Raw genomic sequence first — 19,601 nt, 5'->3', positions numbered from 1 at the left:
AGATGTAAAGTCAAGAGAGGGAGTTCTCTGCTTTAATGAGAGATTAGAGAATATGAATGGATTCTAAAGGGAAAGAAAACAGGAAGCAAAAAGCATTTATTAGGTAGGAAATAAAGTGGGTGCCAGAATGGAAGTTATAGCTTCTGTGGTAAATGAAATAATGGACTGCCAAATATGCCCACGTCCTAACCCCCAGAGCCTGTGATGTCTTGTACGTGGCAAAAGAGACTTCACAGATATGATTAAGTTAAAGATCCTCAGAGAGGAAGATTATCCTGAATTATCTGGGCAGGTCCAACGTGTTCATAGGGGTCCTTATAAATGGAAGAGGGAGGCAGACAAGACAGAGTCACAGAAGGATATGTGACAATGGAAGTAAAAGTCTGCAGGATGCTATTGGCTTTGAAGATGGAAAGCAGCCAAGGAGTATGAGCAGCCTCTTGAAAGTGGAATAGGTGTGGTAATGGATTCTCCCCCTTGAGTCTCCAGAAAAAAAACACAGGCAATTTTTATTAACCCTCTGATATCCCTTTCAAATTTCTGACATGCAAAACTGTAAGAAGTTCAATTTATCTTGTTTTACATAATTAATTCCCTAGTCATTTGTTTCAGCAGCAATAGGAAACTAATACTGCTCTATCATCACTAAAGGTTTCATATCTGAAATGTGTCGTGGTGGGGATATTACTTCTTATTGACGTATTTTTTCATAAAACCGTCTCATTGTAAGTGCAGACTTGATTCTTATTGACATTCAAAGGCAATATTTAATTATATATGGAATTGAAATAGTCTGTAGTAAGGTTAGGAATGACGAACACAAGTTCACACATTTTCCTCTTAATATAGCACTGGCAGTTCATAACTTGATCCAGCAATTGTTTTATTTTTCTCATCTCCCAAGGTTAATCATCACAAAAAAATCTTGAGAAATTCCCCACAACATAGAGTCATTAGGGAAATGGCAGGAGTGACACTTGACCTGTTTCTGTTGTAAATCAGGCAACATGGGTGATTATCAGGATTTAGATTTTGATGGATTATTGTATCTTACTCTTTCAGCTCATAGATGACATTGAAGACACTATAAATGCAGTACGTACAGTAGCATTCTCTGCTTTCCTTGATACCAATATGGAGAAATGATTGGTCCCTTATTTGGGTTCCCGTATATTTTATACATCACATTATTTTTTAAAATTTTGCAATGTAAAATGTTATTAATTTACATTATTTTTCACCTGAAAGATGGATTAAAGCTAGGAATATTGCCTAATTAATTTTTTTAATGTCTAGGTTAAGCACAATGTCTAATATATAATACATATGATAAACCATCAAACTGAATAAACAACAGTGTTTTGTATCACTTTACCATGGTTTGTACATTTAAGCTCTAATTTAATCAGAACAGGGTCTCTGACATGATGACAATGGCAAACTAGTGAAGAGCTGTCATGCTTTCTAACTGTGCGTCTTTGGTCAAATTACTAAATCCATCTTTGGATCAATTTTCACATCTGTAAAATTTGAATAATAATAGTACATAACTCAAGAAGTTATTTCTGAATATTTCCTAAGATATTGCATATAAAGCACATAGCACAGTGCCTAAGTTGTAGTTTACCTCTAAAAAAAAGTTAACCAAAATCATAATCATCGTCCAAAATCATTATCTTATAGTTAATTAGTGTTGTATTATTATCCTTTATTGTCTCAAAAGAAATACTAAAGAACAAAATGGTCTATATGAACCATGACCGTTTTATATTAGATATTTAATTGAAAGCAACAGATATGATATGTGAAAATTTTAACATGAAGACAAATGTATTGAAAGGATGTGAGTGGTTCACAGAATCTCTGGCAAATCTGAAAAACAAGACTTGGGTATAGATATAGTGAAACAATATTTAAAATCAAGCCAGTATTTCTGAGTACAGTCATAAGTTGTGCCACCAAAATACATGCCATCAACAGTAGACAATGCATTAAATCCATTCCTGAAGAACTTGTAGTATTGATACAACATTACCAGCAGTTCTAAGGGGAAGGGAAGGGAAGAATAGGTGGAACATGGCATTTGGGGGATGTTGGAATTGTTCTGTATGGCATTGCAGTGATGGATACTGATCATTATACATTTTGTCAAAACCTATAAAATTGTTCAGTGCAAAATGTAAACCATAATGTAAAACTATAGACCATAGTTAGTAGCAATTGTGCAATATTTGTTCTTTGGTTGTAACAAATGTCCCACAGTAATGAAAGATATTCTTAATAGGGGAAAATGTGAGGCTGGAGGGGAGTCCCCTATATTTATGATGTAACTTTTATGTAATCTGAAACATTTTTTAAATTAAAAACAAAAAAAAACACAAAACAATTTAAAAAATCCATGCCTGTTATTACTTCTAGAATCTGGAGTTCACTGCTAATGCCACTGTTAGCTATAACAAGAATGGGTTCTGTTAGGTTCTTGCAGCTTCAGGTCCCAACTTAATGATTCAAACCATGGGGTCGGCATGTCCACTAGCGGAATCCTAGGTCATGCTTGACGACAAGACAGCCTGATAAAATGAAACTTGGGTATTTTCAGTTTCTATGGTGGGAGGGTGGGAAGTAAAACTCTGCTTCCTAATTCTAAAGCTGAGCAGCTGAAGAAAATGTCAAAAGTCCTCTACATCTTAATATGTAGTATCTATAGAATTTTAAGGAATGGAAATAAGTAAGTTTGCAAACTACACTATATTGGGTTTAATCATATGTTAGATTTATCATCTTTAAATTTCTTTTTATCAGTAAACTAGCTCTCACCTTTCAAAGGACCAACGTGTGTGTTGTTGCCGTTTTGTTGTTCCTCTCAGCTCTTTATGTTATAGATGTTCACAATTCCTTTCTTTTCTTGCCTTTGGATTGGAATCATGATGCAGTATTGTGATTAGCGGCTGAGACAAAAGTGCAGTAATTGTTGAGCTCTTTGTGTCTGGTGAGAGGCAGACCTTCTACTCACACAGACTAAAATTCTCAGAGGGAAATCTCAAGACCAGTTCTGTATTTAGAGTGTGGTTATTGTATTCTCTTCTTGTGTTCTTTATTCAAATTTCCCTAGATTTCATCTTTAAGAAGATTCAGAACATAATCAAATCTTACCTTTGTCTACTAAAGAGAAAACATGGAGCTTCCACTAAACAAACCAAGAAATCGAATAAAGCCTTAACTTCTACAACTTTGTAAGGCAATCTTTTAAACTTTATCACTTGCCTTTTGTATTTCCCAAAGGCATCTTCCTGACTGTTGTTCCAAAGAAATAATGTTTCTGGGTTGAACATGGTGAATGTGTAACTAGAATGGATGTGAAACCCTTGACAAAAAGGAATTCTCTTGAGCAGTTCACGAGTAATATAATGAATTCACACTATAGTCTCCACAAAAAGTTATGTTTCTTATTATGGTAAGGTATTTTAATTACTGCAGAGTTAGAACATTCAGAAGAAGTACCATATTTAAATATGTATGATGATATGTGCATATAAATATTCATATTTGTAGTTTATTAGTGAAACCCCATGTCACGAAGCCCAGAGGTATAGTAATGTAATTTAAAACACACATTCCACATTTCGATGCTTAAAACATTTAAAGTCATTATAAAGTATCTTACCACCAGCAATGTTAATAAAATTTGCTTTCAATAGCCATTTACTTGTAATATAAAATTATTTTGTTAAATGAATTCAATATATTCTTATATGAGAACAAAAATGCTTCCTAGTCCATAAATATTAAAAACTTATTAGGTGTCCAAAAATATGAGGTTAAATTCGTTTCTAGTGAGTAATATTTAAAGCAAAGATTTAAAAATTATTGATAATGTCCTGGCTAGAAACAAAAGTAAATCATGAATCTACAGGTCATGAAAGCACTGGACCCAGTATTTTCCATACAAGTACATGCCAATTGCTGATAGCCTAAATGTACATTTTAAGTAGTCATATACGTGAGAGAGGCGGTATCTCCAGTAAGGCCCTAAGGTAAGGACCTCTGAGAGGGGCCAAATTTAGTAGCTAATTTGGAAAAACATATCCCATGGAATGAGAAACTGTGCCACATGTTTATTATACACACGTTTTTAAGAAATGAAAAAAAAAAAAATCTCTGTTGTGGATTCCTGACTGTAAGCCCCACTTTTACAAGTTTGGAACTAGAGCTCACCCCAAAATAAAGTTTATGGTGATCTTGGGTTGGTAGTGTCTCCTAGCTCCTAAAGGAAGCAAACAACAACAACAACAAAGAAATAATGAGAGAAAGAGAGAGACAGAGAGACTCTCAGAAGAAATACACTTTACAATTCGGCCTCAAAAGATTCTTACTGATATTTTTTGAAAATGCTCTTGAATCAATTCTCTAATCATGAAAGGAAACAGGTCTCATTATTATTTATCTATCTATCTTTTTATTTATTTATTTTGGGGAAGCAAAATTGGTGTTCTCTATTTGGTGATTATAAGGAAGTCTACAGTTTATATCTGCAGGTAACAGTGACCATTCTCTCCAGACAGAATAACCAAGGCCAGTATGAAACCTGCAAAGGTAACCAGAGACATCCAATAGGTAAAAAAGACCCCACTGCTGTGAGTTGGTATGCACCGGTGTATTTCAGCAAGGGGAGGTGTGGCAATTTGATATTGTTTATGAATTCCAGAAATAAATATTGGATCATCTTTGTAAACTGGTTTGTCCCTCCAGGGATATTAGATTATATTGGATCCAGAGGTTTCACTTTTACTTGATTAAATAATGATTAAGGCTTTGATTGGGCCACCTCAGTAGCTTCCCTGCCCCTTTGGTGGGTGGGGACTCACAGAGAAAAGACATGGCAGAGGACAGAGTTTGGAGCCTTAATGCAGGAGCCTGGGGAAGTACACGCACAGAGGAGCAGAGAGAAGGCCGTATTAGACAAAGACAGAGGCCCTGGGGAGAGAAAGGGGCTGTTTGCCTGTGAGTGTACAGTTGACCTAGTGGAGAGAGCCGAGCAGCTGAACCCAGAGAGAAGCAGGACCTGGGAAGAGAGGAACCCAAGAAGCCTGAACCCTGGCAGACGTTGCCCGCCATCTTGCTCCAACACTTGGCAATGGACTCTGGTGAGGGAGGTAACTTGTGCTTCATGGCCTGGTAACTGTAATCTTCTACCCCAAATAAACACCCTTTATAAAACCCAACCAATTTCTGATATTTTGCATCAGCACCCCTTTTGCTAACTAATACTGGAGGTAAACCAGAATTGAAGTGGCAGAAATGAATGATGATGAAAATAATGAAATAGTTTTCAAATAGCACATGTCCGGTGCAAAAGAAGAAACACAAGAGACTCAGGCATCCACACGTTCAGGGGAAAAAACAAGAAGAACAAGCAAGTAGTGAATCTGAATGTATTGTGTGTACTATTTCTTCTGAAAAATGTGCTTTTGTTAGTAGGGCTGATTCTTTATATATTCCTTAGTACAGGGAAATGCAACTGTTGGCAAGCTTTTCAGAGGAAAAACATACTCTTGGTTCAAATAAATAAGAAAAGCAAAGGTAATTTTGGCAACATCGTCAGACTTGAACTCCACAAAGGCATAACCTTTGCTAGTTCCAATCTTTTTACTTCTGGACAGTCTGAGTCTTTTAACAGTGCCAAACTGGGAGAAATATGCCTGGAGCTGGAGCTTGAGAAGGCCTCCAGGTATGTGGCCCATGTAGACTGCATCAGGGGTAAGTTTTTCTTGCAGGATCGCCTGCTGGTGGAGCTGTACCACCCGCTTCTGAAACTGGTCTGCTCCTGCAGGTCCAGTGACAGGAGCAGCTTGGCCTGCCAGAGAACGCCATGTCTGAAGTGCCACCGCCAGTGTGCTCCACGCGGCTCTCCCAGAGCGCAGCGCCAGCAGCTCCAGGCCCCAATTATTTTGGCTGAAAAAAAAATCACAGAACTAGACATATAATGCCTACAGAGAAAACTACAGTGCAAGAAACAGACATTCTAAACATATACAAATTGTTTGGGACAGTAGATAAGTGTAACCGTGATACCAAAATCAGATAAGAAAGTTAAGAAAATGACAATTACTAGTCAAAAAGTCCTAAACTAGACTTATCTAATTAAAGCCAACAACGCACTGTAACAAAATTTCTTCTTACTCTGCCATCTAGGAATTGAAGATTGATTCAGTGACAGAAATCCAGTTCTGTAGTCAATACATTAAGGGTTTATAGGAGGAATAAACATGAAACTCTCATGATTTGCCTATCATATGATTTTAACAGGGAAAACCAAAAAGAATCTACTGACAAATACAGAAAAAAAAGCCTATTGTAAAATTAATATAATTCAGAGATTTCAGGCAAATTGCTACATAGAACAAACAGAGGTTGTAAATTTATCTTTCCTTTTATGCCAATTAAAAATACCGTTTTAAAAACAGCTAATATATAAGAGAGGGCCAAAAATAATGGATATCTAGAAAAAAATTCTAGTAAAGGTGGGTACAACCTTGTGAAAAAATTTAAATATAAAGTTATTAAATAGATTTAATTAGCATAAAGAATCCCTTCCATAATCTCAAAGTGAGTCACACTACTCTCTTACAATTGCCTCCTACAGTTCTAGTTCCCTCCTTCAGGAAACCCTGATGTGAACAATTCTTTGATCTCATCTAGACCTGAAATGATTCATTCCCCTATTTTCCTATATTTTTTTACTGCCCTTGGCATTTGGTAAATACCAAGATCCAACATTATGGAAAGAAGAATGAAGGTGATCAGCTTAGCATGAAAATGGGGAAACACAGTTAAGAGCTTGAGAGGTGAAGGCATGCATGCAGGAGTTGGGTACACCTTGTCTTCAGATTCTCTTCTACTCCCATTCTTTGTTGAAACACCACTGCACTGAGGATGCTGCTCTCTCTTTTTCTTTATTCGAGAAGTTGTGGGTTTATAGTACTATCATGCATAGAATACAGGATTCCCATATACCACCCCACCATCAACACCTTGCATTGGTGTGGAGGATCTGTTACAATGGATGAAAGCACGTTTTTATAATTGTGCTATTAACTATAGTCCATGGTTTGACTGAGGGTAAAGTGTGTACTATATATTTCTATGGATTTAGAAAAAAAATTATTCTGTTACCATATATACAGTCTATCATTTCTGCCTTTAACCACTTTCAAACATACATTTCATTGCTGCTAATTACATTCACAATGTTGTGCTTCCATCACCACCATCCATTACCAAAACAAACCCATCATTCTAAATAGGAATCCTGTACATTTTAAGCTTTAAATAGCCATTCCCTATTCCCACCCTGTGCCTGGTAACCAATATTCTGGATTCTGACACTAGGAGTTTACTTATTCTAATTGTTTCAAATCAGTGAGATCATACCATATTTGTCCTTATGTGTCTGGCTTATTACATTCAACATGATGTCTTCAAATTTCATCCATGTTGTAGCATGTATCAGGATTTAATTCATTTTTACAGCTGAATAATATTCCATTGTACATGTATACCACATTTTATTTATCCATTCATCAGATGATGGACATTTGGGTTGTTCCATCTTTTGGCAATTTTGAATAATGTCTCTACGAATATCATTTTGCAAATGTCTGTTGTAGTTACTGCTTTCAGTTCTTTTGGGTGTACACACAAGTGGGATCACTAGATTATATGTTAGTGGGAAATGCCCAACTGACTTTCATAGTGGCTGCACTATTTTACATTGCCACTAGGACTGAATGAGTGTTATTTTCCCACGTCATCTCCAATACTTGTTGAATGATTTCTTTTTCTGGATATTAAACCTTTATTGGATAAGTGTTTCCCAAATATTTTCTCTCATTGTGTAGGTTGTCATTTTACTTTCTGATAAAATCCTTGGAGGAACAAAGTTTTTAATTGTGATGAGATCCCATTTATTTTTTTTCTTATGTTGCCTGTGCGTTGGGTGTGAAATCCACAAAACCATTGCCTAACACAAAGTCTTGAAGATGCTTCCCTATGATTTCTTCTAGGAGACAGACATATACAGCTCTTATAGTTAGGTATTTTATCCACATCAAATTGATTTTTGTATCTGGTGTGAGGTGGGGCCCTCCTTTTTTCTGCAAATGGAGATCTAATTTTCCCAGCAACATTTGTTGAATAGACTATTCTTTCCCAACTAATTAATCTTTAACCCCTTGTAAAAATTCAGTTGGCCATAAATATGAGGGCTAATTTCTGAGCTCTGAACTCAATTCCATTGGTATATAAGTCAATCCTTGTGGCATTACTGGTTTGATTACTGTGGTTTTGTAAAAAGTTTTAAGATTGGGAGGTGAGTGTTCTCCAGCTTCATTCTTCTTTTCCTTGATGGTTTTAGCTATTTTGGACCCTTGGCCCTTCTATAGAAATTTGATGATCGGCTTTTCCATTTCTGCAAAGAAGTTTGTTGGAATTTTGATTGGGAGTGCATTGAATCTTTAAATTACTGTGGGTAAGGTTGACATTTTTAATACTATTGAGCCTTTCAATCTATGAACTCAGAATTTTCTTCCATTTATTTAGTTCTTCTCTGATTTCTATTGGAAAATATTTGTTGTTTTCTTTGTACAAGTACTTTAAATCCTTAGTTAGATTTATTCCCAGATAATTGATTCTTTTAGTTGCTATTTTAAATGTGATTTTTAAAAAATTTCTTTGTCTGATTGTTCATTGCTTGTGTATAGAAACATTCCTGATTTTTTGGGGTGTAGGTCTTATACCTCACTACTTTGCTGAATTCCTTTATTAACTCTAGGAACAATGTTACGGATTTTTCATGATTTTTTGAGTATAGAATCATGTCATCTCAAGCAGGGAAATTTGCTTCTTTCTTTCCAATTTGCAGGTCTTTTATTACTTTTTCTTTCCTAATTGCTCATTCCTCTGGCAACAATGCCCAATACAATCTTGAATAAAGTGGTGACAGTTGGCCTCCATGTCTAGTTACTGATCTTACAGGAAAGCTTTCAATCTTTCACCATTAAGTAGGATGTTAGCTGTGGGCTTTCCATATATTCCTTTCATCATTTTGAGGGCATTTCCTTCTATTCCTACTGTTCTATGTGTTTTTTTAAAATCAAGAAGCAGTTCTGAGTTACGTCAACTGCTTTTTCTGCATTAATTGAGATCATGTGTTTTTGTTTGTTTGTTTTTTCTTTCATTTTGTTGATACACTACATTACATTTATTGGTTTTCTTATGTTAAACCAACCTTGCATAACAGGGATAAATTCCACTTGATCATATATATAATTCTTTTAACATGCTCTTGGATTTGATTTGTTGGGATTTGTTGAGGATTTTTGCGTCCAAATTCATAAGAGGTGTTGCTCTATAGTTTTCATTTCTTGCAGTATCTTTATCTGGTTTTGTTATGAGGGTGATGTTGGTCCCATAAAATGAATTAGGGCATGTTCTCTCCTCTTCAATTTTTTGAAAGCGTTTGAGCAGAATTGGAGTTGAGTATTCTTGGAATTCTTGGTAAAACTCCCCTGTGAAACCATCTGGTCATGGCCTTTTCTTTTTTGGGAGGCTTTTGATGACTGGTTCAATCTCTTTGCTTGTGATTGGTTTGTTGAGGTCTTCTATTTCTTATTGAGTCAGTGTAGGTAGTTTTTGAGTGTTTCTAAGAATATGTCCATTTCGTCTACTTTATCTATGCACAGTTGTTTGTAGTGTCCTCTTGTAGTGATTTTTATTTCAGTGGGGTCAGTAACAATTTCTCCCTTTTAATTTCTGATTATAGTTTTTGTATCCTCTCTCTTTTTTTCTTTGTCAGTCTAGCTAAAACTTTGTCAATGTTATTGGTCCTTTCACATAATCAAGTTTTGTTGATACTCTCTATTGTTTTCTTTTGCTATTTCATTTATTTCAAATCTAATATTTGTTATTTCCTTCCTTATGACTTTGGGCTTAGTTTTTCTTCTTTTGTCTAGTTCTTTCAGTTTCGAGGTTGAGTTTCTGATTTGAACTCTTTCTTCGTTTTTAATGTAGCATTTGGTGTTATAAATTCCCTTCTTAGCACTGCCTTTGCTGCATCCCATAAGTTTTGGTAGGTTGTATTTTAACTTTCATTCACCTCAAGATAGTTCCTAATTTCACTTCTAACTTCCTCTTTAACCCATAGTTTTTTAAGATTATATTTTTTAATTTCCACATATTTGTGAATTTTATATTTCTCCCTCTGTTATCGATTTTTAGCTTTATTCTATTTTGACTGGAGAAGATGCAGTGTATGATTTCAATATTTTTGAATTTATTGAGACTTACCTGTGGCCTAACATAGAATATCATTTAAGTCTTGTATTTCCTTATTGATTTACAAACTTGATGTTCTATTCATTATTGAGAGTGGTGTATTAAAGTCTACTATTAGTGTAGAACTGTCAGTTTCTCCCATTAAATCTATTAATATTTGCTGCATATATTTTGTGACTCTGCAGTTAGATGTATATATGTATTAACAATTATTATATCTTGTTGAATTGCTCTCTTTTCCTGTATATAATGATATCTTTGTAATTGTTTTTGACTTAAAGTCTGTTTTATCTGAGATTAGTATTGGTATCCCAGAGTTCTTTTGATTACCACTTGCATGGTATATATATTTTTTCCAACCTTTCATTTTCAACCTACTTGTGTCTCTGAATCTATGGTGAGTCTAATGCAAAAAATATATAATTGAGTCATGCTTTTTAAATACTTTCTATCAATCTCTATTTTTTGACTGCAAAGTTTAATCCATTTTCATTTAAAGTCACTCCTGATAATACAGGACTTTTTTCTTTCATTTTGCTATTTAACTTATGTATGCCTTAAGCCTTTTTTGCCCTTCACTACCATTAGTGCCTACTTTTATATTTATTTATGTGTGAGTGTTGTCCCATATTGAGTGTCTTCTCATTTCTATCTAGATATACTTTTCATCTCTTTTCCTTGTTGTTATTATGGGGTTCAAATTTAACATCCAAATATATAACATCATATTTGGTTTTATACCAAATACTTTTGCACATATACTTTTCCTATACCCCTCTATCCTTTCACATTTTATTTGGTACTTATTACCATTTATATTTTTGCACATTGTATTTCCAAAACATTGATTAATGATTACTTTTTTATGCATTTGCATTTTTGCATGTGTAGGATGTGAGAAGAACAGTTACATACCAATCAATACACTATAATAATACTGGCATTTATAATTGCCCAAATGGTTACCTTTACTGTAGGACTTTATTTCTTATGTCAGTTTTAACTACTGTCTTGTGTCCTTTCCTTTCAGTCTGAAGGAGTCCCTTTAGCATTGCTTGTATGAAAGGTCTAGTGGTGATGAACTCCCTCAGCTTTTGTTTTTCTGACAATGTATTAATCTTCCCTTCATTTTTGTAAGAAAGTCTCACAGGATATAAAATTCTTGGCTGGAAGTTTGTTTCTTTTTTTCCTTTCAGTACTTTAAATATTTCAAATCACTGACTTCTTGCCACCATGGTTTCTGAGTGAAAACCAGCAATCACTCTAATTGGGATTGCCTTGTATATAAAATGTTGTTATTCTCCTGAAGCTTTTAGAACTTTCTCTTTGTCCTTTGCATTCAGTAGTGTGATCAGTATATGAAGAAATGCACTTTCTTAATGTTTATCCTGTTTGGTGTTCTTTGGGCTTCTTGGATGTGCATATTCATATATTTTGCTAAATTTGGGGAGTTTTCTGAATATTCTTTCTGCTTCTTTCTCTCTTCTGGAATCCCATGGAGCTTGGTACACTTGATAGTGTCCCAGTAGTGTTTTAGACTATTTTCACTTTTAATCATTCTTTTTTTCTTTCAGCTTCCCAGTCTGACTCAATTCAAGTGCCTTGTCTTTGAGTTCACTGATTCTTTCTTTTGCCAGCTCTAATCTGCTTCTGAACCACTCCTTTGGAATTTTTCATTTCAGTTATTGTGGTCTTCAACTCCAGTAGTTCCATTTGATTCCTTTTTCAAATTTCTATCTCATTACAAAAACTCTCATATTACTCATTCATTGTATTCCTGATATCATTTAATTCTTTCTCTATATTTTTTCCTTCATCTCCTTGAGCATATTATAGTATCTTTTTTTAAAGGTTTTGTTCAGTATGTCCATATGTACACATTCTCATCTTTCTTAGCATTTTCTGGATTTTCTTCCTTTGGGTGGACCATCATTTCCTGTTTTTTTTTTTTGTTTGTTCTTTTGTTGTGTAGCATGAATTTTAATGCTTTAAAATATTTATTCCTTGAGATGTCTGTATTTTGATTTTGTAACCAGCTAGGGATAAGATAGGGATTATCTTAAGCTTCAGCTCTCCTATTAAGAAGGTCTGCCCAAGGCAAGTGCAGTTTGCAGGGATTTCCATATTTTTCTGGGTCTCTGTGTTATCATGGGCTTTTGCTTGTTAGTTGTTTTGGTCCCCTGCTTTTCAGGATTTTTGCTGTCCCCTCTGTTTTCCAGGAGACAGACCTCCTTTTCCTGAGTATTTGATGCTGATAAGCCTTTGTCTCATACTGTCTACCTCTATAATTACTTATACTCCTTTCATTGTCTCAAGTTGCTTTTGACTAGAGGGAAAATTTTTGGAAGAGAGGCATGCCAAAGAGGGCTTTCCCAAGTCACTCTTTCCTAGCTGAAACCATCTCAGGAACTCATAAAAGGAGCCCAGACTATCTCAAAATTTCCCTGGTGAGGGTATCACAAAAGGCATCAAGAGCTTTCCATTGGTTCCCAAAGCTGAGCTTCCCTGGTTTTTCTAGCAAATGCAGCCCTTCAGCTAACAGTGCCCTGTAGTCCTGAGGAAGTGCTGTATCTTTTAGTCTACACTTCTGCCTCCACTGTCTGGGGAAGGCTGAAAGAATCACTATTCTTCCTCCATCTGGGCAGGCTGAAATAATGACCACCATCAGGACCGGGCCCCCACTGATCCAAATTTGCTAATCAAAAGTTGTGTTCAGTGATCACCTGTGCCACTGCTGCTCTTGTCCCTTTCTGTTACCAAAGAGGTAGCGCCTTTGCCTGGATCCCACAGTGGCCTTATGTTAGAGAGGGAGATGAGTGTTTGTAGCTACTACACAGAGAAAGCAATACACTGTTCTTTACCATAATTTATTATCCTCTTTCTTCTGCGCCACCCTGGATGCTGTACTGTGTTCTTCTGACCTCCAGAACTTCAAAAGAGTTGTGTCAGGCAGTTCCTGTCTGTTCAATAAAAGTTTTGGTGGAAGAACTGAGTCTGGTACTCCCTACACCACCGTCTTTCCACAGTTCTGGGATGTTATTCTTGTCAATGTCAAACAATGATAGCCTACAGGTGAAATCTGTCTCTTTTGACGTATCAACCAATATTTTAAATAGTTGAGAAGAAATCCCTCCTTAAATTCTCTCCCCACTTGCTTGTAGTAGAATACACATTTCTAATTTTCCTCCTACCTCTCTGGCCAACCTTCATGGGTCTTCTTTGAAATTTCCTCTTCTACTGACCAGATTTTTTCTCCTTCTTTTTAATGGTACTCACTATCTTAATGATCTTATCCCATCTCATGTTTTCAAATGCTATCTGTAAGCGGACCCACAAATCCATACTCCAGATGTTTCCCCTGATTTCCAGACTCTCTATCTAACCATCTTCATGACATTGCCACTTGGTATCCTAATATGCCTCTCTCCGTTGATTTTCAAAGCTAAATTTATGATCTCCTCCAAATTTTCAATGGCTTCAGTGTGTTTCTCTTCCTTTCTTCCTTCACTTCTTTATTTTTTCTTCCTTCTTGCATTCTTAAATAATTCAATCCAAAAGCCATGAGGAGGAGCTAAAGAAGATAGGAACCTGTGTGGAGGTGACAGAAGTACTAAAGCCCCAAAGGAAAGCAACCATGTAGGAAGATAATGGAGATTCAGCCTGGGCTGATGAAAGATAAAAGTGACAGGGGTGACCATACAGTAAGACTAAGGTATTAAACTCTGAGGTGAGGAGGGCATGTGCACTGGGAAGTGTTGGTGACCAGGAAGAAAAATGGGAGATTGGACAAGGCAAGCAAGGTTCTGCCTGGGAGGTGGCCAATGAAAGATTGATTATATACAGAAGAAAATGACCCATAAGTACATATATTGGGAATAACTGGAGCAGGGTTTGTCACTTTAAGAGAAGGAAGTTATAAATGTGGAAAAGAAGAAAACTAGAGTTTACCTTTATTATTGGAAATAGGAATTCCATAATGAACTCATGTTTTTGAGCCATTTATATAGACATAAACAAATACAGATATACATGTGTATATATGTAAGCTATCTCTCTGTCTCATAGCCCCCCACACACCACTATACACATATATACATGTATTACTTAACTCTGTCCATGAAATGGGACAAGAGACAAAAATATTTCAATAATTATCAGCACAGTAAGCAACAATAGCTTTGTTTTTAAATACCATTCTCAAGCTAAATTTATCAGAATCCTTAGAGAAATGGCTAATTTCAGGGCTGTGGAATGGGAAGTATAAAATAAACCTGGGTTATTTTGTTGTGCAAGAAAGCAAGGAAGTTTTCAAAAATAATGTTAAACAAAGGGCCTGAAGGTATTCCCACTGGCCAAGTTACAGACAATTTGATGATCAAAATGAAAAATGGAGGTAACAGATTACAACTCATTGTTATCCATACTGATACACACACACCTGTAAATAAATAAGTGGGAAGAAGCTTTACTTTAAAAAAGAATGTCAAGTAATATATGTATAAAGAATAATGATATTAGAAAAATCACTATTTGGTAAACACCACATTAATAATTATTTCAGCTAAAGAGCATTGATGGATGTTAATACTAGTTAATGGATATTTGAGGTGTAACAGAATATATGAATAAGCTCAATGTATCTCTCAACAAAATACTTATTATTACAAAGAGCTAAAAGTAACTTTATAATAAAAAAAATCTTGACAGGCTTCACCTTGCTCAAAAGATTGAATATATCATCTAAATGGCACAAATTAAAATCATGTATCAGCTCATAGGACAGATGGAAAGAATATAGCTTTCCTTCTGTCATTTTCCTCCCAAAAATGCATAACTTGAATTAGTTATGGAATAAACATCAGACAAAGCCAAATCTGAAAAGCAGTTTGGTATATTATCTTAAAAAATGCCAAGGCCATAAAAGTTAAGAAGAGAGTGAGGAATTCTTTCCATTTGAAGATGGCTTGATCCCGAATTGGATCATTTTGCTATAAAATACATTATCAAAACAAGTGGTAAAACTAAAATCAGGAGTTTGGAGTAGATGATAGCAGTATATTAATGTACACTCTTGGTTTTGATTTCAACATTGTGATTTTTAAGAATATTTCTGCTTTCAGGAATTACACATTAAAATACACAGAAATGACGACCATCATGTTGTAAATTTACTTTCAAATAGTTCAGGATTAAATGCTGCTTCTCCTATTCTTGCAACTTTTCTGTACTATTTTTATTACATAAAAAGAAACAATATCCAATATCAGACCTCTTCTTGCACACTCACTACAACCAGCATGGATTAAGGAACTAAAATGTCTTAACTGAAGTACTGTAATACTTTGGCAACTTTATCAACCCCCCAATCTTGTCTTCCTACATGCTATTCTCAATTTAGCAGGTTAGGGGAAACTTTAAGAAGGTATGCCGTATCATAGCATTCTTCTGCTCAAAATGCTTCACCTTTTTCTTGTCTCACTCAGAGCAAAATGTAAAGCCTTATAACTCTCAACTGTCTCTTCCTTGAACCTTCGATTGGCTATTCTCTCTGCCCAGAACAATGCTCCCTAGTCATTTTAAGGCTTACTTTCATTCTACTTCCAGATTTCATATAGTGAGATGTTCCTAAACTACCACATTTTAAACTGAACTTTGATACCCAATCAACATCCTCTGCTGCTTTAGTTTTTTTATTAGCCCTTACCACCATCGGAAACATACACACACACATTAGTTTATTCATATTGTCTTTCTTTCTGAACTAGACTATCGCCCCTTTGAGGGAGGAGTTATTTAAAAAAATTGATTCTGCACTCTGTCTTCAGCACTTTGAATTGTGCCAGAAATATATACGTTTTCATGAAGAGACAGAACTAAAGACTTGGAAAATTTAAAGATATACCACATTCAATGAGAGAAAAACTAAATAATGTAAAGCTTTATTTATTCTGTTCAATTAAAAACGAATTCCACAAAATATTTTTGAGGATCATTGTAAGATAATTCTCCATTTATATGCAAAACCAAGAAACCAAAACAAGAGCAAAGACATACCTAAAAGATAATCAGTTAGACAGACATTTATATTATGATTAGGGCATATACTATGAAGACTACAGCTTTAAACAAAACTTTAGAAATTATGCCAGAGTGGTTGTTGTGCAGGGATAGGCAAAAATTCAGAATAGACTTAATTACCTGGAAATAAACGACATCATAAATACAAAACTGATAAATTTTCAGAACTTAGGGGAATATATGAAATAAAAAGTGTTTGATAATTATTAAAGGAATGATGAATGAATAAACAACATACAGCAAGAAAGATAGGGAATAATAAATGAGCATTCTTGTTATGCAGTCAGAACATAGTTTGAGATGAATGTAAAAAAAGACAAAACATATCAAACCTTATGTTATGCAGCTGAAGCAGTTCTGAATGGAAATTTACAGGTGTTAAAAAAAGAGAAAGATCTGAAATCAACAACTTCACCTTCTACCATAAGAAACTAGAATAAGAGAAAGTCAAACTAAATCCAATGCAAGCAAAATTAAGGGAATAGTAAAGATTAGGGCTGAAAGAAATTCAATGGGATTAGAAAAATAATAGAGAAAATTTAAAAATAAACAATTTTGTTCTTTGAAAAAGTCAACCCAACTGACAATCTTTTAAGATCAACAAACATGCAGAATGGGTATAGTTTAATGGTCGAGCACATGCATCACATACATGAGGTCCTGTGTTCAGTCATTGGTACCTCCTTTAAAAAAATAAAAAAGAAAAGAAAAGAAAGATTAACAAATAACAGAATAGAAAAGATTCAATTTATTAAAATCAAAGAGAGAGTGTGACATTACTAGCAACCTTCCAGAAGAAATGATTATAAGGGAATGTTCTGAACAATTGTATGCAAACGATTAAATAACCTATATGGAATGGAAAAATTCCCAGAACCACACAACCACCAAAACTGAAGAAATTATAATGAAAAGAGCAAGAAAACAAGAGGAAGGAACACTTATCAACTCTTTCTATGAGGCCAGTTTTTCCAGATAGCAACATATCTGAGGAAAGAAAACTACATACTAATACCCCTTATGAATATATTAATAGATACACAATCGCTCAACAACGTACTAGCAAACTAAATCCAGGAGCAGAAAAAAAAATTATACATATGACCAAATGAGATTTATCCCAGAAATGCAAGGTTGCTTCAATATACAAAAATAAAATACTCATATTAAGAAAATTAAGGAAAATATATGATAAATCAACTGATGGATAAAAATCATTTGCAAAATCCCAAAATTTTAATGATATAAAACACTTAAGAAATTAAGAATAGAAAGGACCTTCCTTTCTATTCTGACTCTGATAGAGGGCCTCTATGAAAAAAATAAACAACAGCTAACATCTTACCTAATAGTGAAAGATTGAAACTTTTGTTCCTAAGAACAGAAACAAGATAAGGATATCTGCTCCCACTACTTCTATTCAAAATTGTACTGAAGAGTCTAGCCAGGAAAATGAGTCAAGAAAAATAAATAAAATGCATCCAGATTAGAGAGGAAGAAATAAGACTTTATTTGCAGATGACATTATCTTCTACATAGAAAATCCTAAGGAGTCCACAAAAAAATATGATTAGAGCAATTAAATAAGTATGGCAAAGTTGTAGAAAACATAATACAAAAATCAGTTGTATTGCTATACATCAGCAATGAAAACTCTGAAAATGTAATTTAAAATTCCATTTAAAAGAGCCTAAAAAAGAATACATTTAAGAGAAGTGCAAAAAACTATAAAGGGAAAAGTATAAAGCATCATTAATGAAATTAAAGAAGACCTAAATAAACTGAGAGACAACTTACTTTTTATAGATTGGTAGACTTAATAGTGTTAAAATGACAATAGTCTCCAAATTAATCTACAGATTGAATAAAATGTCCATCAGAATTCCAGCTGCTAGAAATTAGCCAGCTGAACATTGAATTCATCTGGCATGCAAAGGAACCAAAATAGCCAAACCACCTTCATAAAGCTCAAAGTTGGAAGACAAAATTTCCAGTTTCAAAAATTATTGCAAACCTATAGTAATCAAGACAGCATGGAACTGTCAAATGAATAAACATATTGAATGATGGAATAAAATTAAGAATCCAGAAATAATCCCATATGTTTATGATCAGTTGATTTTTGAAAAAGATGCCAAAGTTATTCAATGGGGGAAGGAATAGTCTTTTTAACAAATAGTGCTGGGACAACTATATATTCATAAGCAAAGAATGAATTTGGATGCTTTCTTGAAAATATATTCAAAAATTAACTCAAAATTGGTCAGGGACTTACATATGAGTTAAAACTATAAAATTCTTAAGGGAAAATATAGGAATAAATATTGATTACCTTGGATTTGGCAATAGTTTCCTAGATATGATGCCAAAAGAAGGTAGTGAGAGAAAACAGTAGATAAACTGGACTTCATCAAAGCTAAAAATCTTTATGCATCAAAGTGCACAGACAGTCCATAAGTGGGAGAAAATATTTGCAAATCATATAATTGATAATGGTCTAGTATCCATAATGTATGAAGAACTTTTATAACTCCAGAATACAAAGACAAATGACTCATTTTTAAAATTTTTTATTTTTTAATGTTTTTGTCTTTATTTATTTTTTTAATATTACATTAAAAAAAATATGAGGTCCCCATATACCTCCACCCCCCTCACCCCACTCCTCCCCCCATAGCAACAATCTCCTTCATCATCATGAGACATTCATTGCATTTGGTGAATACATCTCTGAGCACCGCTGCACCTCATGGTCAATGGTCCACACCATAGCCCACATTCTCCCATGTTCCACCCAGTGGGCCATGGGAAGACATATAATTTAAAATGAAAAAAGGATTTCAATAGAAATTACTCAAAGAAGGTATGCAAATGGCCAATAAGCACATGAATAGTTGACCAATATAATCATCATAATGAGATACCACTTCACACCCACTATGGTGGCTACATAAAAAGAAAGGAAATTTACAAATGTTGGCAAAAATGTGGAGAAATTGGAAATCCCATACCTTGATAGCAGAAGTGTAATTATGCAGCTGCTATGGAAGGCAGTGGGCAGTCCCTCAAAAAAGTAAAATTTATGACCCAACCTTTCAACTCTTAGGTAGAGAATAGAAAACATGTGTTTGAAAAAATTATACACAGATATTCATAGTATACATATTAATAACAGCCAAAAGTAGAAACAA

This window comes from Dasypus novemcinctus, chromosome 28 (genome assembly GCF_030445035.2).
Source record: "Dasypus novemcinctus isolate mDasNov1 chromosome 28, mDasNov1.1.hap2, whole genome shotgun sequence".
Taxonomy (NCBI): domain Eukaryota; kingdom Metazoa; phylum Chordata; class Mammalia; order Cingulata; family Dasypodidae; genus Dasypus; species Dasypus novemcinctus.
Note: the sequence above shows the minus strand (reverse complement) of the source record.